Here is a 22,936-nt window from a genome sequence, read left to right on the forward strand (position 1 = left end):
ATTACATTCTTTTGCCCAGTTTTTATTAGACAATTATTATTAGTTTGCTGTTGAGTTGGTTGAGTTCCTTGTATATTTTGAATATGTATAACTTGCAAATATTTTCTCCCATTCTGTTGGTTCTTTCTTTAATTGGTTGATTATTCCTTTTCTGTGCAAAAGCATTTTAGTTTGATGTAATCCTGTGTTTGATTTTTCCTTTGTTATCTGTGTTTTTACATTCTTGTCAAGAAAATCCTTATCCAGATTGATGTTATAGTTTCTCCTATGTATCTGTCTAGCCACATCCCCACCCTATTTTCATTTTTTATTTCGAGATGGTGTCTAAGTTGCTTACAGCTTCACTAAGTTGCTGAGGCTGGCTTTGAACTCACAATCCTCCTTCCTCAGCCCCCCAAGTCACTGAGATTACAGGGGCATGCCATCATCCCTGGGTAGCCCCATTACTTCTATGATGCCATTTTGGTGACATCACTCCTGCAGAATCCAAATCATTTTTTAAATGCTGATTAACATTCCATTGTATTGATGTACCACATGGTGTTTATTTATTCACCTATTATAAGACATCTATATTTCTTCTAATTTTGGGTAATCATGAATAAAAATGCCAACAAACATTTGTGTACAGATTTTGTATGTTTAATTTGTCTTCCAAATGACTTTCTTCCTTTTTTTTTTTTTTTAATTCCCACCAGCAGTGAGAGTTCTTATTGATTCCTATGCTCTCCTTGTCTTTTTGTGTTAGCTAAAGCTCCCAGGATTTAACAAGTGGATATGATGAGAGGAGACATCCTTGCCTTGATCACAATCTGAGGGGAAAGCATGACTTTCTCATTCTAAATATGATACTAGATATGTTTTTTGTAGATATTCTTTATGAAGTTGAGAAAGTTTTATTCTTTCCCTGGTTTGTTTCTTTTTATCTTATATGGGTATTGGATTTCATCAAATGCTTTTTATTTGCCTATTGATAGAGTCATGTGATTATTTTTCTTTAATTGACTTTCAAATGTGGAACCAGTCTTATACATGTATAGTAAATTCTGCCTAATCATGGAATATAATTCCTTATATACTCTATGATTTCTATTTGCTAATATTTTGTTGAGAATTTCTGAATCTGTGTTAATGAGAGTCTTGAGTTTTCCTTTCCTGATATATCCTTGTCTGATTTGGCATTAGGGTATCGTTAGCCTCATAGAACTAGTTAGGAAGTGTTGCCTTAACATCTATTTTACATAATAGAATGTGGAATTTCAGTGTCTTTTATTCCTTAAATATATAACAATCACCAGTAAACCATGTGGGGTCTAGTCCTTTCTATTATTATTTTTTTTTCAGATTCTTTAAAATTAATACAGTTCTATTCAGTTTATATATTTTCTTGTGTAAATTTTAGTAAATTTTTTATATGCTTGGTTTCTAACTTAATTATATTATTGTTGTAGATAATACTATGCATGATTTCTAATATTTTAGATTTGTTAAAGCATATTTTATGGACCAGCTGGAGTCTGTTTTGGCTATGGTCCCTTGTGAACTTGAGAAGAATGTTTATTTGGCTACTATTGGATAAATTATTCTATACATGTCAGTTAGGTCAAATTGATTCATTTATCTGTTCAGCTTATCTATATCCTTCCTGCTTTTTTGTCTGCTGAATCAGCCAATTCCTCATAAGAGTCAGGTTAAATTCTCCAGTGTATAAATATTTTTTTCTATCTTTTTGTGTGGTTTCATTAGTTTTTACTTTATGTGATCTTTGAATGTTCTGCTGTTCAGCACATACACATTAAAAATCACTCTGTCATCTTGGATAATCAGCCCTTTTATCATTATATAGTACTCTTCTTTATTCCTGGTAATTCTCTTTGCTTTGAAGTTTGCTTCTCTGTAATCAATATAACCACACAGGTTAATTTTTTAAATTAAAACTTTATAGTTATACATAATAATTTTGATTAGCACTTTTACAGTTTGGATATGAGGTGTCCCCCAAAAGTTCATGTGTGAGACAATGCAAGAGATGAAATTATTGGGTGATAAGAGCCTTACCCCAATCAGTGAATTAACACCTGATGGGATTAACTGAGTGGTAATTGAAGGCAGGTAGGTTGCAGCTGGAGGAGGTGGGGCATTGGGGGCTTGACTTTGGGGTACATATTTGTAACTGGCAGTGGATCTCTCTCTCTCTCTCTCTCTCTCTCTCTCTCTCTCTCTCTTCCTCCCTGCTTTCTGACCATCATGTGAGCTACTTCCCTTTGTCACACTCTTCTGTCATGATGCTTAGCCTCACCTTGAGCCCTGAGAAATGGAGCTGGCTGTCTATGGACTGAGGTCTCTGAAACGGTGAGTCTTTAAGTAAGTTATTCTCCTCTACAGTTGTTCTGGTTGGGTCCTTTAGTCACAGCAGTGAAAAAAGTTGACTAAAACAAGTACTAACATGATATATCTTCCTTTATCCTTTTGCTTATAATTTACCTGTTTCTATATTTAAGTGGGATAGACACATATGTTGGAGTCTTGTTTTTATCAATTTCAATAATCTCTTTTAAATAATAAATTTGTATGATTCATGTTTAACGTAATAATTGATGTGGTTGGATTAGTAACTATGATGTTTTTGCTATTTTCTATCTAATGCCATGTTGTTTCTTTTTTGTTCACTATTTTCCGCTCTTTCTAATTTCAGTTGAATATTTGTTCCTTTAAAATGCCATTTGCATTTCTTTAAAGTTAATTTTAGTGGTTTCCTAATGTTTTCAAATACACTTACCACTCCTAATCCAAGTCCACTTTCCATTATCATTACATTACTTCATAATAGTGTGGAAATATTACAACAAAGTATTTCCACTCTGTCTTTTATAGCACTGCTATAAAAACTATAACATTAAATACATTAATCTATGGTTAAATGTAGGGAACATTCCTCAAGCTTATCTGACAGCAGTCACTGACACTATGGTCTAAGTAAGCCAAACAGTCTGGACAGAGAAACTGAGGTAATGGCAAAGACTCGCCATGGAATGAAGGTCTTTGCAGTTGCTGAGGCTGAGTTAGGAGCTGAGGGGAGGCCTCACTTATCAAGCATCCCAGCAAGCTGTGATGTGAGCTCGCCTGTGCTGCCTTGCCTCATGCTGTGTGCAGGAGCTTACCATCCCCCAGTCCTTTGTCTCAGACCTGTTGCTGGGCAGAATTACTTAGGCATACTTGGTTTGTTTACACCATCTCGACGTGCAGTTCACCTATAGGCTGACTCTGTTATGCTTTAACAAGCATGTTAACCTGATTGGATAATGTGCCTATATGTCTTGTATAATCCTAAGTAAAATTAGATCTGTGCCTTCAGAGCCCCGTCTCCAATGTCTGAGTGTACCAGGTAGGCATTGTACATCTTCACCCTCAGCGGATCCCCGTCTCTGAACATCTACAGTTAAACTTTGTGTGTCTGTAGTGTACAAACCTACAATTCCCTTAGTTGTTTTGTCTGTTTGGTTTGGCTTGTCTTTTTTTTTTTTAATGTTTTAGTTTTTCATTTTGATTCATTGTACACAAATGATATACAACTACTGTTTCTCTGGTTGTGCAGGAAATAGAGTCATACCATTTGCTTAGTCATACATGTACATAGGGTAGTGATATTTGTTTCATTCTATTATCTTTCCTTCCCCGTCCCCTCCCCACCCCTCATTTCCATCTACACAATCCATCCTTCTTCCATTCTACCCTTACCTGACCCTTCACACCTCCAGCATTATGTATCATCAACCACTTATCAGTGAAATCATTTGACCTCTTGTTCTTTGGGATTGGCTTATTTCACTTACCATGATATTCTCCAACTTCATTCATTTTCCTGCAAATGCCATAATTTTATTCTTCTTTATGGCTGAATAATAGTCTTGGGGATTGAAACCAGGGCCTTATGTGTTCTAGGAAAGCACTCTACCACTCAGATATATCTGGAGATCTTCTTTAGTATTCTTATTTGTGTATTCCTTTGTCTTTGGGTTTTAGAGATTCCTTCGTACATAGGGTCTGAAATTTATACTTCTTCCAGTTATGAAATTGTTGTCTATTTTATTCTCTTATTAGTATTTTGGGATCTGAAGGGTACAAAGTGTTATCCTATGTTTTATTCCTGATGTTCATAGTTGGTAGGTTCTCTGTTTTATTCTGTGAATCTTGCTAGGTATTGTCATTTTATTGAATTTTTCAAAAATCCAGACTTTTGGTTTGGTGATTATTTCTGTTGTTTTCCTGCTTGCTACATCATCAATTTCTGTTCTTATTTTATTATTTCTTTCCTTCTGCTTGCATAAGTTCTGTTTTATTGTTCTTTTTCTTCCTAACTTCTTAAGGAAAGAACTTAGATTATTTGAGATATTTTCTCCTTTGTAGTTTAAGTATTTAAAATTATTTTTTGCCTCAGTTTTATATATTATGTCCTTGATATTTTGTTAAGTTGTACTTTTATTTTAATTTACTTAAACAAACTTTTTATTTCCCTTGAGGTCTCCACTTTGTTCCAAGGAATTTTTTTAGAAGTACATTATTTAGTTTCCACTGGGAATCTTTTTTTTCCACCTTTTTTATTAGAGTCTTAAAATTATATATAGTATCTGGGTTCCTTGTGAAAAAATTATACATACAAGGAATTTGATTCCAATCCTCATTCTCCCCTCCTTTTTCCTCCCCTTCTCCCGCCACTTTTTCTCCCTCATCTATGATACTGATCTTCCTTTCACTTCTTTATTTATTTTTCATTGGTACTTTCTACATATAAGAAAGGTGAAATTCACTTTGGTACACTTATATATTTATAGAACATGCTTTTGTTAAATTTGTTTCATTTTATTTCCCTTTCCCTTGTTTCCTCACTCCCTCTCATTCTCTTTATATCCACTCCGCTGATTATTCCTGTATCTTTATGGTATCGGATCCCCTCCCCCTCAACTTCGACTTGAGAGAGAGTATTCTACTCATGATTTTCTAAGTCTGACTTATTTGGCTTAGCAAAAATTTCTCCATTTCTCTCCATTTACCACCAAATGCCATTATGTTTTTCTTCTATATGGTTGAGTAAAACTCCCAATTGTTCAGAAAATTTTTTGTTGTCTTTGTTTCTTTTTATTTCTAGATTAATCCCATTGTGTTAGTACATGCTCATATAACCTCAATTTTTAAATTTGTTTAACTTTATTTTATGGTCAAAAATAGGGTCCATTTGGCATATACATAGGTGCTTGAAAAGATTATGTATTTTGCTGATGTAAAGGTTAAATGTCCTACAAATGTCAATTGGATATTATTGATTTCTTTTATAATCTTACTGATTTTGATGTAGTTATTTCAAATCTCTATAGCATTGTCTGTTAAGATTTGGGAAAATATACCTAATCCCTAAAACTCAGTTTCAAAAGTTTAAAAATGGGTTACAGAATATCTACTTGTCAGAATTCTTGAAACAACCAATTAAATAGTAAATATATGATGTATTTTATACACTTTAAATAACTGTAGCCTGTGTTGTTTTATTCCCTAGTATCTAGTAAGTAAGGTAATAAGCTAAAAATGAAGTAACTCTGACTTACCTTCTCTTCACCTTTCTTCGTGTACAGTGAGGCCATTATACTGTCTACATCTTCCAATTCATATAGTACTGTCAACGGTGTATTACTCTTTGAAATAGTCTTAGTTTTGTATTGAGAACAGAAAACGTAAAATTCTTTAACAAGAATAACTTAGAGTCTAATTGAAGCAAATGGCAGAGACAGACAACCATAAAAAGTAATATAATTTTTACAAGCATAATAAGAAACAATTACTTTTATCCTGGATTCAGTTAAAAATGGTATCATGTAGAAGCTGGCATTGCAGTTATCCCTTTAGGAGTGTGTAAAGCTATGAAAGGGGGATGTGGGGTAAAGATATTGCAAATGAGAACAATATAATGTGTGAAGAATCATAATTTATTTTGGTCATAATGCAAGGTATAGTAGAAAGACAATATAAAGGAAGTTTGAAGTCTTAGCATAGCATGAGAAATTTTGTTTTTTAATATACCAGGCTAAGAAATTTGGTCCTAATTGTAAAGGAAAAAATGTCATGAAAAACATGACATAAGGCAACATGTAGTGTTAGAATTATAATCAACTTGCTTGAAAAGTCATGAAAAAACAGAAATTAGTGCTATAAATGAACATGTTTAAAAGAAAGAAGTTCCAAACAAAAATGATTTATAGAGTTGCATTTTTGACCTAATGGTATATAAAATTGATGGCATCTTCTGAAAATGTTCTTATCTTAGTAATCATGTTTTGAAGTTGCTAATTGGCTTACCCACTTACAAACTCTAAGGTAATCTAATACCATTTTCATAATTGTACACTTCAGCAGATTAAAAGTTAAGCAAGTCTCCTGAAATCATGACTGTTTTGCAAATATGGAAATGTAAATCAGAATGGCTACTTTGAATTTCTGCATTTAAATTACTAGATTCTTTTGCTTCATGTAAAACAATATAATGCATTGAAAAAATTTTATTTAAAAATGATCTTAGTATAGTTAATATTGTTCTAAGTAAGAGCAAGATAGATAAATTCACTGATGCCTTCATGTACTGTCCTTCATGTATTGCAGAAAATTACTGCTTTGATTTTACAGAGAACAGTGGTAGAATGTAGAAGATAGGATTTAATGAATAAACGACAAAAATGTATGCCCCCAAACCATAAAATACCTATGAGAGAACATAGGGAAAATGATCCACAACATAGGCCTTGCCAATGATTTTTTGGAAGTGCACCAGAAGTTCAGGCTATGAAAGCTAAAGTAAATAAATGTGATACATCAAACTAAAAGTGTTCAGTCCAGCAAAAGAAACAATAAGAAAAATGAAAAAGGCAACTTATTGGAAAAAATGTTTATAAGCCACATATTTGATAAGGGTTAATATGCAAATATATAAAGAACTCCTACAATTCAATAGCAGAAAAACATATAAACTGACTTTAAAAACAAGCAAAGGATCTGAACAGACATTTTTCCAAAGAAGACCTCCAAATAGAAAACAGGTTTAAGAAAATGTGCTAAACAATGCTAATCATCAGGGAAGGGAAATGTAAAGTGCTATGATACACTAGCTCATACCTGTTAGTATAGCTGTTATCAAAAGGACTAGATATAACAAATGTTGGGGGGTGGAGAAAAAGGAAACCCAGTACACAATGGGAATGTAGATTGGTATAGCTTTTGTGGAAAACAGTATGGAGTTATCTAAAGAAATTAAAAACAGAGCTACCATATGAATCAACAATCCCTTTCCTGGATAGATGCCTAAAGGAGATGAAATAATCATCTCATAAAGATATCTGCATTCTATGTTCATTGCAGCATTTATTAGTAATATCCAGATATGGAAGCTATGTAAATGTGGTATACATATACTAGAAAGAAAGCCATGGTACTGTTTGCCACAACCTGGATGGACATGGAAGACATTATGCTGAATAAACCAGTCAACAAAGGTGAAAATATTGCATGATCACTTATATATGAAATTTAAAAAATGGCCAAGTATATAAAGAATAAAACAGTCATTACCAAATAGGAAGGGGGGCAAAAATGGGAAAACAAAGTTCAAAGGATATAGTAACGATATGTAGGATGATCCAGTCTAGAAATCTAATGTACAGCATGAGGATTGTAGTTAATAATATTGTATTCAGAGTTTTTCTTTGTTGTTGTTGTTAAATAAGTAGATTTTACATGTTCTTGTTATTCAATAAATAACATATAAAGTGAGATAATATGTTCATTTGCTTCACTATACTATTTGCTTTTCTCTTGATATGTATCCCATAACATTACATTGTAAATCCCAAGAATATACAACAAAGTTAATTTTTTTCAAAATATTACTTTTAATCAAGACAAAAAAAAAGAATTCTCTACAAGTTTTAATTATACATTTCAAAATAATTAGAGGAGTTTCAATGTTCATAACACATTAAAAGAAGAACATTGAGGAGATGGAAATATTAATTACCCTGATCTTCAAAATTATATAAATGTATTGAATTACTATACTGTAGCCCATAATGCATACAGAAGAGGATAAGGAAGAAGGAAGAAAGAGAGGAATGGTGTTGAAAGACTGAGATGGAAGTTTTACATCTGGTTTTGGGGGGGTACAGTGAACTTTATTGATGGTATGTGACAGTAGGGCTCCCTAAGCCCCTCCCAGTTCTTCAGGGGGTCTGGGATGATAATTGGGAGGGGAGGAGATTCTCAGTGTGTTGAGGGACTAATTTAGGGGCAGGGATTCCCCAGCTGAGGGCCTCTCTCTTCCTCTGTGTTCTTGCTGGGGCAGATGGTCCAGGGGCTCTTACTCCTTGTAGGCCATGTGAACCATAAAGTGCACCACCCTGTTGCTATAGCCAAATTCATTATCATACCAGAAATGAGCTTGACAAAGTGGTCATTGAGGCAATGCTGGTCCCAGCATTAAAAGTGGAAGAGTGGGTATCACTATTAAAGTTGCAGGAGACAACCTGGTCCTCTGTGTAGCCCAGGATGCCCTTGAGGGGACTCTCTGATGCCTGCTTCACCACCTTCTTGATGTCATTGTGTTTGGTAGCTTTCTCCAGGCAACAGGTCAGATCCACAACTGACCCGCTGCGGGTGGGCACACAGAAAGTCATACCAGTGAGCTTCCCATTCAGTTCAGGGATGACCTTGCCTGCAGCCTTGGCATCTCCAGTGGATGCAGGGATGATATTCTGGGCAGCCCCATGGTCATCATGCCACAGTTTCCCAGAGCGGTCATCCACAGTCTTCTGAGTAGCAGTGATGGCATGGACTGTGGTCATGAGTCCTCCCACAATGCCAAAGTTGTCATAAATGACCTTGGCCAGGGGGGCTAAGCAGTTGGTGGTAAGGAGGCATTGCTGACGATCTTCAGGGAGTTGTCAAACTTCTCATGGCTCATGCCCATCACAAACATGGGGGCATCAGTAGAAGGGGCAGAGATGATGACACTTTTGGCACAACCCTTCAAATGAGCCCTGGCTTTTTCCTTGGTAGTGAAGACACCAGTGGACCCCACAACATATTCAACACCAGCACCACCCCATTTGATACTGGAGGGATTGCGCTCCTGGAAGATGGAGATGAACTTTCTACTGATGACAAGCTTCCCATTCTCAGTCTTGAGTGTGCCTATGAATTTACCATGGATAGAATCACACTGGAACATGTAAACCATGTAGATGAGGTCAATGAAGGGATCATTGATGGTCACAATATTCACTTTGCCAGAGTTAAAAACAGCCCTGGTGACCAGGCACCTAATACGGCCAAGTTCGTTCACTCTGACCTTCACCATAGGGTCTCAGGGACTCGGCTGGCACTGCAAGAGTCGAGAAGAAGCAGCTGTGTGTCAAACAAGGAGGAGCAGAGAGCCTGAATCAGATATTTTTTTTTACTTCTAAAGTAAAGAAAGTAATATTGGCTCTCAGTGTAGGTGTTAATACCAAGAAACAATGTGTTATATATGATGCATTTTATTATTGGTAGTTTATTTTCTATGTAACTTTTGCAACATTTTTTTCTATTAATGAATTTTTTCTTCTTGATCCAAGTTTTGATCAGAAAAGGGTGTTTCTATCTTGCCTGTGGCTCAAAAGACTGGCATAATTGTCAATTTGTTATTCTCTCATCTCTAATTTTGACATATTTCTCATACTTTATCATCATTTAAAATAGGTATAATCCATTTTTATTATATTCTGCTTTTATTTTACACCTAAATGAGAATCTTTTCAAAATTGACCAAGGTACTCCGACAAATAAAATGGTGTTCCTGCCCCACTATTTAAAATTATTCTTAGTGAAAAATTATGTACATGTTCTAGATGTGAGCATGTTTTCTAGCTCAAGCCAGAAATGTGATTCTCTACAGATTTTTTCAAAATTCAAACTAATAACCTCATCTATCAAATGTCAGGAACTATATAAAAAGAAAACTTAGGCAGAATTTCATTTCTGAAATGAATTTCCCAATTCACCATTCCCATCTGATATGATCCTATATTTTATTCCTTGCTTTGGTTGCTGTTATTTTGGTTTTCTCTTCTATCTCCATCTTTTATTGCTGATGGCATTTTCCCAATCATGAAGCTAATTCATTTAGACTGCCGTTCTGTTCAGTGTGTTTCTCTTCTGACTTTTCTTCATGAATGCAGTAGATGATTTTGGATCACTGTGGTCCTAGACCAGTCTTATCCCAGCAATGCACCTTATAAAAAGCACTGCTAATAGTCTTACCTTTGCTACATGAACAGTGGCTATACAAATACAAAACCGAATTATATGTTTTCTTTTTGATATATGCAGAAATGTTATAATGAAGCTCTATTTGATGTTCAAAAAGTTTTTGTAAATATCTTCTTTATAATATATATAACATCAAAACTAGCAGTTTAAGTTCCTTTAATCTCATGTACTAGAATATCTCTATATGAATTCTTTTTTTTGTCATTTCTTTTTTTAATTAATTAATTAATTTTGATTCATTGTACACAAATGGGGTACAACTGCTGTTTCTCTGGTTGTACACAAAGTAAAGTTGCACCACTTGTGTAATCATACATGTATATAGGGTAATGATGTTTTCTCATTCTCTTATTTTCCCTTTCCCCCACCTCCTCCCCACACCTCTTTTTCCTCTATACAATCCATCCTTCCTCCATTCTTCCCTCCCTTCCACCCCCTATTGTGTATCATCATTCACTTATCAGAGAGATCATTCGGTCTTTGGTTTTGGGGGATTGGCTTATCTCACTTAGCATGATATTTTCCAATTAAGGAAGGTAAAATGTGTTAGCATCAATATACTATTATAGATGTGTAAGCAGAAAATATGTTTGCTTGCTAGTTACTGCAACATGATCTGAGTTTGATATTTTTCACATGGAAAACAATAAAGCTCTATGTTTTGTACTAAAATAATTATTGTAAATAAGCATTGCAAGAAATCTAAATTTTGTACTCTTATACTTATTTATTTGTCTTTATTATTTATCACCCATTAACTGATCATAGTGCTTTGAATATCTCAGAAGGATCTTTGCGTGATGAGTTATGATTAAACAATAATTATACCTTATATTTATATTTTTTATGGTTCATAATGTATTTCTCATATCTCGTTTTATTTGAACCTCAGAAGAAAACTACCAGAAAACAAATGCAAGTATATACATGTTAGATATAATAAAAGACTGAAACTCCTTGATGATTTTACTAAGGTCACTCAGTTAATGAAAAAATGTCTGATAAATAACTTCTGACTCAATTCTAATGTTGTCCTTATGTAAAAGAAGTTACTTAAGCAACAATAACAACAACCAACTGCTCTGTAAAATAAAACTATTATGTCACCTTCTTTCAAAATCAAGCATCTAAAGAAACAAAGTGATCAACCCCAACACATATAAATTTCACTTGATCACTTAAAGTGGCAGAATTGCATTACAAAGTAGACTAAAGGAAAAGATACTCAATGCGAAAAGATATTTTTTTAATGCAAACAAAGAGCAGTTTTCAGTTGTTGAAGTGTCTTGGGCTGTTTGGGGTGACTTGTTCCCTTCCTTTTTTATGTTATCTGTCTGTTAATCTGCTGGGATGATTATCTCTTCGAGTTTTATGCAAGGGACTCTTTAGTGAACTTCTTTCTCTTAAGTAACCTAGACTGGGTGAGTATTTAGGTATTGATACTTCCACTCAAAGTGTATCCTCTGTTATGCTCAGTATCCAGTACTACTTTGATATTACTGAAATAACTTCAGGGAAACTTCTTTACTAATAAACATCCCGAAAAAAAAATTGAGATTGTTTTCTACAGTTCCCCTAACATAGGTATAAAATTGTAGTAAGATTTTTGAATAAGTTGATAAATTAATTGTTAAAGATAACAAAATTACTATTGCACTATACAGTTGTTGAAAACAGGGAGAAGAGAAAAATTGATAAACTAAAGAAAAATTAATGCAAACTAACATAAAAAGAGGAAAATGGGGCATCAGATGGGATTTGAGTCAGGAGAAGATAATTTAAGAAGGAGAAGACTAAGAGGAGCAAGTGCAAACCTGAGATAGAAAAGCAAAGACAGAAAGAATGATTCCAGTTACTGCTTTAAAAAAAATTAGAGGAAATGCAATTGAGTCAAGGGCAGTGATATGGAATTATAAAGGGATGTATACTGATTGAATATGAAAAGCAATATTTACAAGATCAAAATTGACATCAGAGCATTTTATGATATTCCATGGCAAGGTGGAAAGATTTCTTATTGCATCTTCCTGACTTAGATTTCACTGGGATTTGGGATCTTTAGAAAATGTCCACCACGCCTCAGTTTTATCTCTGTATTTCCCTGTGTGTGGAGTTAGTGATCATAACAGCTTACTTCTGGTACAATTCTTGGAGGCATCATCAGATCTTTGGTGTGTATTGGTATCAGCTTTCTGGTGAGTCAGAGTAGATGGTCCCTCATTGCCTGTGACTTAGTAGCCTGGTTACTTCTTCTTAGGGGTTACAGTCTTGAGTGCCCTTCTGAGAAAAACCACATGTATACAGTGTTGTCAAATCCAGTGTGAGATACTCTGTATATAGTTTGGAGTGTATAGGGTGTGGTGAGATAAGGTACAGGCATTGTAGACTGTTTGATATGGTGCTTGGTGGCCTATGAGAGGGTCTAGGACTACTGTCCCCTTTGGAGTACACAGGTAGTGGATTGCTGGGCTTGTATCTGGGCATACTGGGTGGTGGTTGGGTCAGTGGGCTGCTCCGCTGTTAAGCCTCTTTGTGAGGTGCACTGTTGTGTGTGCGGAAGTTCTGCACTGATTGCTTGAAACTATCCTCAGAGATTACCTTTTGTTGGACTATGCATCTGAATGCAAATTGAGTTAACTGGCAATTCTGGGACTCACAGCTGTGGACCCTCCTAGAGATTCTGTGGAAAAGGAGTTACTTCCCTGGTAGCTGTGTTTATTTTGCCATCCTATGTTTGTCAGATAGTCCAGAGGCCTGAGTCTGCGTGCCTAGAGAGTTACTGCACCTGCTCAGAGAATCCTTAGAGGGTGCTGTGTGCTTAGAGAGTGCTGTTGGCTGTTTTGTTGGGTTCAGGGCTCAGGGCTATTGCTGACTGCTGAGGAATGCTGACCACCATTCCCGTCCACAGGGGATTCTTCATATCAGCATAGAGCTTGGTGACTGTCTGCAACTGTGTGGTCTGTGAAGGTAAGCTCTTCAGTCGTTTTTATTACTTATTTCTCAGAATTATTGCAAGGTTATCCTATGGTACATTTGCTGAACCATCACCTTGGATTAATAATTTCATATCGTGAAACTGAAAGAATGTAAATATGGTAATTCAGTTACTCATTTTATTTGTCAGTTACTACTCATTATACAAGTTGTTCGACTGTATCTTAATTTCTAGGAATTGCAAATGGTCTTATCCACAACTCAGTTGTGCCAGGGTTGTGGGGGTAGGTTGCATAGAGGTAAAGAAAGTGCCTGGAGAGAGTATGAGAGAGATGATTTATTAAGGAAAGTTACAAGAGGTCAGTGACTGCTCTAAGAAAAGCTCAGTGGTGACAGGTTGACAGATAGCATCTCTATCCCTCACACTGTCTTTGGCCAAGAAATGCCTCTATCCCTCATGACATTTTGTCCAGTGACCATTGGATGGACAGGTGACATGTATTGTTTGCATAGTGCCCTCAGTTCTGTACCAGTTCCAACTCAGAGCAGTTTTGTATGTTAGGTCTTAGAAGCAGCAACACCATCAGAATTAGCCTGTTTAGTTTGCTTGTATGACCAGCATTTCAAGGAGCAACTGCCTGGCATACTTGTAAGAAAGTAACTTTCTAGAGATAACACTAACTGCTCTAGTTTCCAATGTGTAAGAGAAAGCCAGTGTTCTTCAAGGTAATATGTATGTGGACCTTCCAGGTTTGCTCTCATTGTTCCTTAACTTGGATAGATTTTTGAGAACAAAAAGGGGACGCTCAGAGACATAGTGTTGTAACTGTTCCCTTTTGTTTTAGGGGAAATACATAGGCAGCTCAAATTAATAGCCTAATGCTTAAACCAAAAACTTACAAATTAGAACCACTTGGAAACTGAGACATGAAAATCATATTTTTAATAAATATAATACAAAATGAATATGGAATTTAAGAAGGTAATAGTGTATAATTACATGCTGTGTAGACAAATGTTCACAGGCAGTTGTTACAAAAATTGAAATAACCACTGCTTGTGTGACTTGTAAAGAGGAAAGGCATCCAGTCTTACTACTGACCTTTATGTCAGTTTCATAACTGAGAAACAAATGAGCTAATTTTACTAAATTTCTGCTCCCATGATAGTCTTCCTTGCCTAGACATATTTGAAAGTGTCCATAACTTATATGTCAAGTCATTTGGAGTCAATTTTCTTCACAGATATATTAAAAACAAGTACAATAGACCCCCAAAGTAATTGAAAAGGATTCTGCATTTTTATAGAAGAAGTTAAAAATGCCAACAAGGTATTTTTAACACAGGAGAGTCTTAATTCTTTTTTATATACTCTACATACTAGAATGTCTCTGAATTTCTCTTTCTTTTGTATTCTCCTTTAAATTTTACAACTATCACCGCTTTCACTGAACTTAAAATTTTCAATTTATTCAGCTAACACATCTGGATCTATTCATTTGTTTTTTTGCCAGTAAATACACACTACTTAAACAAATCCATCAGGTGATCTTAGAAACCTTCAATTTGTCTCAAACATTATCTTGATTTTTGCACATCAAAGTCTCACAAATAAAGAAGGTGTAAAACAATTTCCTTCAATCAGTGCAAGAATAGAAGAAGGTGAAAGAACTCATGCAGGAATATTTGTCTTGTCATATTTAGGAAAATAAATATTAGGGTGAATAATGATTTTATTGATTAACTAATTTAATCATTAATTAAGGGCTTAAATAACCTATATATTTAATAACCAAACACGTTGTCAAGCTGTAAACTAACAGTTTTAGAGACTGTTTCTTTCTATATATTTCTAACTATACATATACATTTATATGTTTTTATTTATATACAATTCTATATGATACACATTTTGATAACTTTTATTTTAAAATAACTTTAGATTTAGAGAAAAGTTGCAAAGATAGGACAAATATATACCCATACCTAGTTTTTTCTACTTTTAGCACCTAAAGTTGTAATTTTCACTACTAGGAAACCAATGTTGATATACTATTATTAAGCAAAAGCCATACTATTTCAGGTTTCCTCATTTTTCCTTAATGTCACCTTTCTGTCCCAGGATCTCATCCAGGATACCATGTTACTTTTTTCCGTCATGTCTTCTTAGGTTCTTCCTTACTGTGACAGCTTCTCAGACTTTACTTGTTTTTGATGACCTTGAAAGCTTTACACAGGCATGGTATTTTGGATAAAATCTCTGTGGGGATATTTTTGGTGGTTTTCCTCATGATTAAATTAGATTCATGGGTTTTTAAGAAAGACCAGAGATGTAAAGTTCAAATCTGATTACAGGGATGCATGCTACTAAGTTGGCATCATTTTTTATGCTAAGTCTGAACATTTATTTATTTATTTATTTATTTAGCTTTCCTTCCTTATATGATACTCTCTTCTCCAGGTTCCACAGTTTTATTTCTTACCCTCTTTTTAATTTTGTATACTTTTCATTTGTTTTTTCCGTGCCCAACTACTCTAACCAAGATCTTCAGGATAATGTTGGATATATCCTTATTTATTTTCCTGTCTTAGAAAATGTCATTCTGTCACAATTTGGTATGATAATTAGGCTAAGTATTCCTGATGTTTATTCTAATTAAGATAGTTTCTTTCTATCCCTAGTTATTTGAATGGTTATTGAATTTCTGAATGATTTTTCTCCATCCTGTGTGGTCATGTGCTGTTTTTCTTATTCAATCTGTTAAGAAGATAAATTACATTTGTGAATGTTGAATCAGCCTTGCATTTATGGATTGAACCCTATTGGTCATGATGTATCACCATTTAATGTATTTCTGGATTTAACTTGCTTGTATTCTTTTTTTTACAAATTTTTGCATTTGGCTTTAGTATTAATATAGTGCTGATCTCGTCAAATGAATTGGGAGGTAAATGTTCCCTATGCTTCCATTTTCTGAAAAAGTTTATAGAAAATTGAGATTTTTAGAATTCAACAGTGAATCCTTCTTTTCCTAGCACTTTCCTCTTTGGAGGTATTTATTAGCTCAAACATTTTACTAGATATAGGGCTACTCACACTATTTATCCTTGCATGCGTTTTGGCAGTTTATGTTTTTGAAAAATCGCTCTCTTTCTCCTAACCTATCAAATTTATGGGCACAGATTTGCTAATAGTTGTTACTACATTCCTCTTGTCCAAGTGTTGTGGATTAAATTGCATCCCCCAGAAGATACGTGCAGGCCCTAAACTCTGATATCTGTGAATGGGACCTTATTGGGAAATAGGGTCTTTGCAGATGTGATCAAGTTGAGATGAAGTCACAGTAGAGTAGACTGACCCTTTTATCCAATAGTATTCTTATAAAAAGAGAAGAAGAGACACTGGGGAAAAAATATAAAGGAGGAGTACCATTTGATGATTTAAACAGATGTTGAAGTGATGTATGCACAAACCAAGGCATGTCAAGAACAACCAGCAGTACTAGAAGCTAAGCTAAATTTCTGGAAGAAATTTTCCTCTACAACATCAGGGAAAGCATGCCAAAACAATGTTTTTAGACTGGAAGTCTCAAAACTGTGAGAAAAATTAATTTCTGGTTTTTAGTCAGCAAGTTTATAATATTGTAATAGTAACCTTAGGAAACTAGTACCACATTTATAGGTATTTTTAAAATTGGAGAACTATTCAAAACTTTTTAAAAAATGAATCAATTGTGATTAAATAAAACTAAAAATTTAATTTCTTGAAAGGTTATTTCAGCAACTTTATGTATTTTCTTTTCTCCCCCTTTTTTAAGATGAGCCCCCTTTTTATTTTGTACCACGGATTGAACACAGGGTTGCTTAATCACTGAACCAAATCCCCAGTCGTTTTTATTTTTTTATTTTGAGACGTGATCTCTCTAAGTTACTTAGGGCCTCAATAAATTGCTGAGGCTGACTTGTAACTTGCAATCCTCCTACTTCAGCCTCCTGAGTCACTGGGAATGACAGGTGTGCACTACCATTCCTGGCTCATTAAATGAGCCATTCTTAACCTTCTTATAGATGTGTTGTTAGCCATAGTTTTTTTACTACCAATTCACAATGGACTAAAATATATCCAGTAATCACAAAATTTTATATATTTATGTACTTTCATAGACTTTGAACTCTTATTAATGGCACCATCACCACAAACTCATGCCATGATATATTTTGAGAAGCAAAACACATCTCAAATCAAATTACTTGTTGTCAAAGTGGTCAAACTTAGATCCTGCCTTATTCCAAGACTTACAGTTATTGTATTTGATCATTAGGTTCTAATTCACTTTCATTTCATTAAGGGAACATGTCCTTGACTATTTAATATTAAAATTTATGTTCTAATTAATAAGCTTAATTACTTAATAATACATGTTTTCTCTGATATTCAATATAACTATTTTTCATGTGACATGTGATAATGCTAGTAGAATTGGTTTGAATTGGTTAAATACATATATAGATGAATTTGTTTATTTTCAAAACACCTTAGATGAAATTTTGGTGAATCACTTAATAATTATAAAAAGAAAATTGTCAATATGTAGTATAATTATAGAGAGTTTAAATAAAATGTTGGATTGTGTATCCCTCACCTCTACATAGCAACATCCTGGACTTAATAGTATAGTGTTAAATATGCATATTCAAATACCAATGAAGCAAAACTGACCTTTGGGCATTGGAAGTTCTTTACGCACCAAATGGGAGCTAATGACTTGGGACTTACTGAGGATAGTGAACAGTGTATTGTCCCTGTGGGATGAGTTAAAACTTTAACACAGGAAGAACTTATCAAGTAGTCGTTCAAGAAAGGTTTATGTTGTCTTCTTGCCTATGATATGGTAAAGCAGTTGCAACTAAGAAAACACCATGAGGAATTCTGTTTAAGTCTTATTGGGATTTTAAATTTTGAAGATGACCTGAAAGATGAACTAATGATGGAGAAACCTTGCAGGCTTTAAATAATACAAACCATTATACAGCACACACTGGGCTCCATGGGAGAGTCAGCTCTTACAGAAGGCGAACTCAGTATCAAAAGTTATAAAACATCTGTGAAATAAACACAAATAAACCATAATATTAATAATGGTTAATATTTTGAACATTATGTACCTGACATTGTTTTACATACTTAAAATTAGAACTCGATTTATTTAATCATCTGAATTAGGAGGTAAAAACACCAAAAGAATTATTATGAATGGAAGATAATAACTTGAAAGGGACACAAATATATTTCAATGAATAAAAATAAAAGAACATAAACCATGAATAAATAGCAAAAAGAGTGTGGAAAAAGAACACAAATTTGAGCAAGAAGTAAAACTTCTTGATATGAACATACATTTTCATAACAACTAAATACTCATTGGAAACAAAGAACTAAAAATTTATAAACTGGAAGATATTTGTATAGAGCTGAAGAAGAAGGGAGAGTCTAAAGAATAACACAGAATGTAGAAGAGAGATGAAATAATGAAGTAAGTTTTATAAAGATGGAGAACAGACCTAAAGGTTTTGACATATACAGCTTATAAATTACTTTGAAGAGTGTGATAGAATAGGGGAATAGTTGTCTTGGTGATTACTGTGAACTTTTAGGAATTAAAGAAAGTCTTGGGTAACTCAGATAATTGAAAATGTCAATCAAGGTCAAGAGTCACATACAAGATTTCTTTGATAGCATTATGAGAGGCAAAGACAAGCAGAAACTTCCAATATCTCTTCAAGGAGATATTGAATATCTTGCAATTGCATCTTCATAAGTCAAAAAAAAAGAGAAATTTTTTCCTTGAGATTAGCAAATTCTGGAGTGACATATTATTTACCATGGACAATTGATAATTAAAATGCACTATGATAATGGTTAACAATTAGAGTATTATGTGCCTGATATTGTTTTATAAACTTCAAGTTAGAACTCAGTTTAATCATCTGAGTTAGGCTCTATATAGAGCTCAGTTTTTCAAGTGAGTAAATTGAGGTATACACTGATTATTGCACTTGCTCAAGATCAGAGCTTCCAAGTGAAAGTGCCGGTCAAAATTGTCCAGAGCACTTGGCCGCAACCACTATATGTCAAGATTAAAGCATCTGAATAACAGATTTACCGGATTCTAACAACTATCCTTAGACTGAGAATTAGGAATTTCCAATTAAGGTTTTGGTTTTGGTACTGAATTACCTGGGTGATTAGAAAGTCATTTAATTTCTTTATGGTTTATTTTTCTTCTCTCTACAATCAAAATGCTACAAAATAAATACCCATATATCTTTTTTATGAAGTATTAAGTCACTCAAGAATGCATGTCACACTTTCAGAGGAAAACCCTATCAGAGTTGTGGAGATTTATAAGATGAATCAAGAAGTTGTGACCAAATAATACAAGCTTTAATAGATCACTACTTTAATAGAAAGTCTTTCTTTTATTATAGTCAAATAAAGCACAAGAAATAATGCATCTTGAAATCACTTTCTCCATTCTTACAATTGCTTTAATAATTTATAGAGACAGCATGTAAGGTGACAGGAAATTGATGCTCAGACAAATATGTTTCCCCAAAGTACTGTCAAATGAGCTGCCCTCTGGATGTGTCCTGAATGGCATGGCAGTTGAAAAAGTCCCTAAAGAAATCAGTAAGCTTCAGCAATTTGACAAAATGACTCTGCAGAGCATGCAACCTTTACAAATTACTCTTTGTTTGAATACTAAAATGAATAATATCGTTTCCAAAGAGCATATGGGGATAATGCTGAATATCTTCTACTCCCTCTGGATCAAAGTGTATCTATTTTATCCATTATTGTGGAGTAAATTCTAATTTACTCAGTTCTTACAGAAACACTCCAATAAAAAAGAAAAGTGCCACTCAGCAACTTTTGGTTCACAAAATGTTACTTATGCTACAACTTTTTAAAAACATGTTAGGACTAAACTCACACGGAAATTGTTCTGAGAGACAGATGTGGGAAATTTGCCAACTGACATTTTATTTATTTACAAAACACAAGCATTTCCATTGAAGATTGTATATTTAGTTATAGAAATATAGTCAAAATGTTGTTTTTCCATAATTTCCAATATTCTTTTTCTTCTTTTCTAGTTTCCTTTTGCTCCCTTTTTTTTTTTCTAATTATAATACCTAAATGTTAAACAATAATGCATGACACAAATTTACAGACAAAATAAGCTACAAATCCTCATAGTAGACACTGGGGAAAGAGAACTGAAAAAAGTGGGACATATTTACTTATAGACCTATATTGATGATTTGGGGGAGTAGTTTCTCAATAATTTTGTTTTGATTTCTCCATCTGTAAATCTACTATTGTGATATAAATTTTGTGATCTCACAGAAGTATGTTACCAAGCAAGTAGAAGCTTCTAGTAAGCTGAATGTAGAAGTTTCTAGTAAGTTCTAAAATTTTATGAAAATGTAGTGCCATGCTTTTTTAAAAAGAACAGTGCTTAAAATGCTATGATGGAAGCAAAGGAATTGACACTCTTTTTATGATCATTCCTGCTCTTAATATGCAACGTATGTTTTCCATGAATTTGAAATCAAAGATCTAATGTAATTTTTGGTGCATACCTAAGTAGAGAGTCATAGAGTAATAATAGTTTGTTAAATAGCTCTTAATCTCATAAGTAATGCCACAGTAATCAGTTCTTGAATTAGGAATGTCTCTGAAAAAGTGTAATTATTTTAATAATTGCTAATTATAAGAAATCAATAGTTGTTGCATGAAAAAAATCATACTTCTATGTGAACAATCAAGTTACATTCAACTTTGTGATGAGAGAGCCTACTAAAATTAATTATGTGTGATCAACTAAGTAGAAGTTTTCTAAAAATCCAGATGTGGAATCTAAATATCTAAATATCTAAATATTTCAAACAATTATAATAATTATTTTAACTTTCATTTCATAAACTTTAGCTTAAATAAATTAATCTATTTATAGTAAATGTTTTCTATCTCTTGTAGTTTTGGGGTACTTTTCCCTATGAAGTAGTTTGTCTAATACAAAAGGTCCAGTAGAGACAAAAGGAAAGTTTTTTTGTGAAATGTTTACTCTCAGTTTCTATAACCCAAAAGTTAGCAGACAAGAAAATAGCAGACACTCAGCTATCAATGCTAATGCCACGTTAGATTTTCGGCCAAAGGTTTTTTCCTGACTTTTTGGAAATCTGTACTTGAACTGTTGCTCAGGCCAGAACATTCCCCCTGATCAGCAGCAGTAGCCTCACAGAGTGATCGCTCTGACGTTAGCACCTACCAGGCTTCTCAACTCTACTTTGTGCATAATTTGCTGGTGAAAAAACCCCACTGATATTTAGGTCACCCCAGGAACATAATTACTACTCTATACTGATAAACTCTGATGCAATGTGTTTGCTTTTCTTAAATTACAAAACAAATTCTTCTAAATTACAAAACAAATGTGTTAAATGATATACACATTCATCTGCCATCAGAGCACTATACAGATGACCCCTCAGCATGCTCAGAGTATACACATGTAGCCTAACAAACTGTGACCCTACCCTGATTAGATCTGTTCTGATCATAATCTACTAAGATTAATAATCTACAGAGAAAACATTCAGCCTTTGGTTTTGTGGGTTTTTTTTTTTTGGTTTTGTTGCTTATTTCACATATCATGACATTCCCCATTTCCATCCATTTATCTGAAAATGCCATAATTTTATTCTTCCTTATGGCTGAGTAATATTCCTTTGTGTATATATACTACAGTTTCTTTATCCATTCATCTGTTGAAGGGCATCTAGGTTGGTTCCACAATCTAGCTATTGTGAATTGAGCTGCTATAAACATTGATGTGACTATTGTTACTGTGGAATGCTGATTTTAAGTCCTTTGGGTGTAAACCGAGGAGTGGGATAACTGGGTCAAAAGGTGGGTCCATTCCAAGTTTTCTGAGGAATCTCCATACTGCTTTCCCAAGTGGCTGCACCAATTTGCAACTCCACCAGCAATGTACAAGTGAATGATGATACATAATGGGTATTGGGGAGTGGGGGATAAGAGAAGAATGGAGGAACTTTGGATTACACAGAGGGAAACGGGGAGGTATGAAAGATGGTAAAATGAGACAGACATCATTACCCTACGTACAAGTATGATTACACAAATGGTGTGAATCTACATCATGTACAACCATAGAAACAAAAAGTTGCACCCCATTTGTGTACAATGAATTAAAATACAGTCTGTAAAAATAAAAAAAAAATAAAAAGAAATAATAAATACAAGTAAATTAAAAGTCAGAAAAAAATAATCTACAGATGTGCTAATAAACAATAACCAGCTCTGAAAACAAAACAAAACTATTCTTTTCATGCTTACAGTTCTCTGTGGTTTAAAATATCTCCACCATGGATTATTTCAAGAAATGAAAGTCATACCTCTCTTCTAGAAAATTCCTGAAAGTTTAATAAGACACTCTCAAGAACCAGTATAAACTACCCTTCACATATTATTAATTAATAGGATATTTTAATGCAAAAGTATGGAGTGGGGTGGAGGTAAAGGTCAAACCTTGTTCAGAATCCTGCTTCTAGTACAGGTGAGTATTAGG

General features: G+C 34.0%; 1 pseudogene; it reads right to left on the bottom strand.

Moving 5' to 3' along the window:
• Positions 1 to 8,296: 8,296 nt before the first annotated feature.
• On the bottom strand, positions 8,297 to 9,394 carry LOC124984867 (glyceraldehyde-3-phosphate dehydrogenase-like; annotated as a pseudogene).
• Between the last annotated feature and the right edge of the window lie 13,542 nt (positions 9,395 to 22,936).

Source organism: Sciurus carolinensis, chromosome 5, assembly GCF_902686445.1.
Source record: "Sciurus carolinensis chromosome 5, mSciCar1.2, whole genome shotgun sequence".
NCBI classification, from domain to species: Eukaryota; Metazoa; Chordata; class Mammalia; order Rodentia; family Sciuridae; genus Sciurus; species Sciurus carolinensis.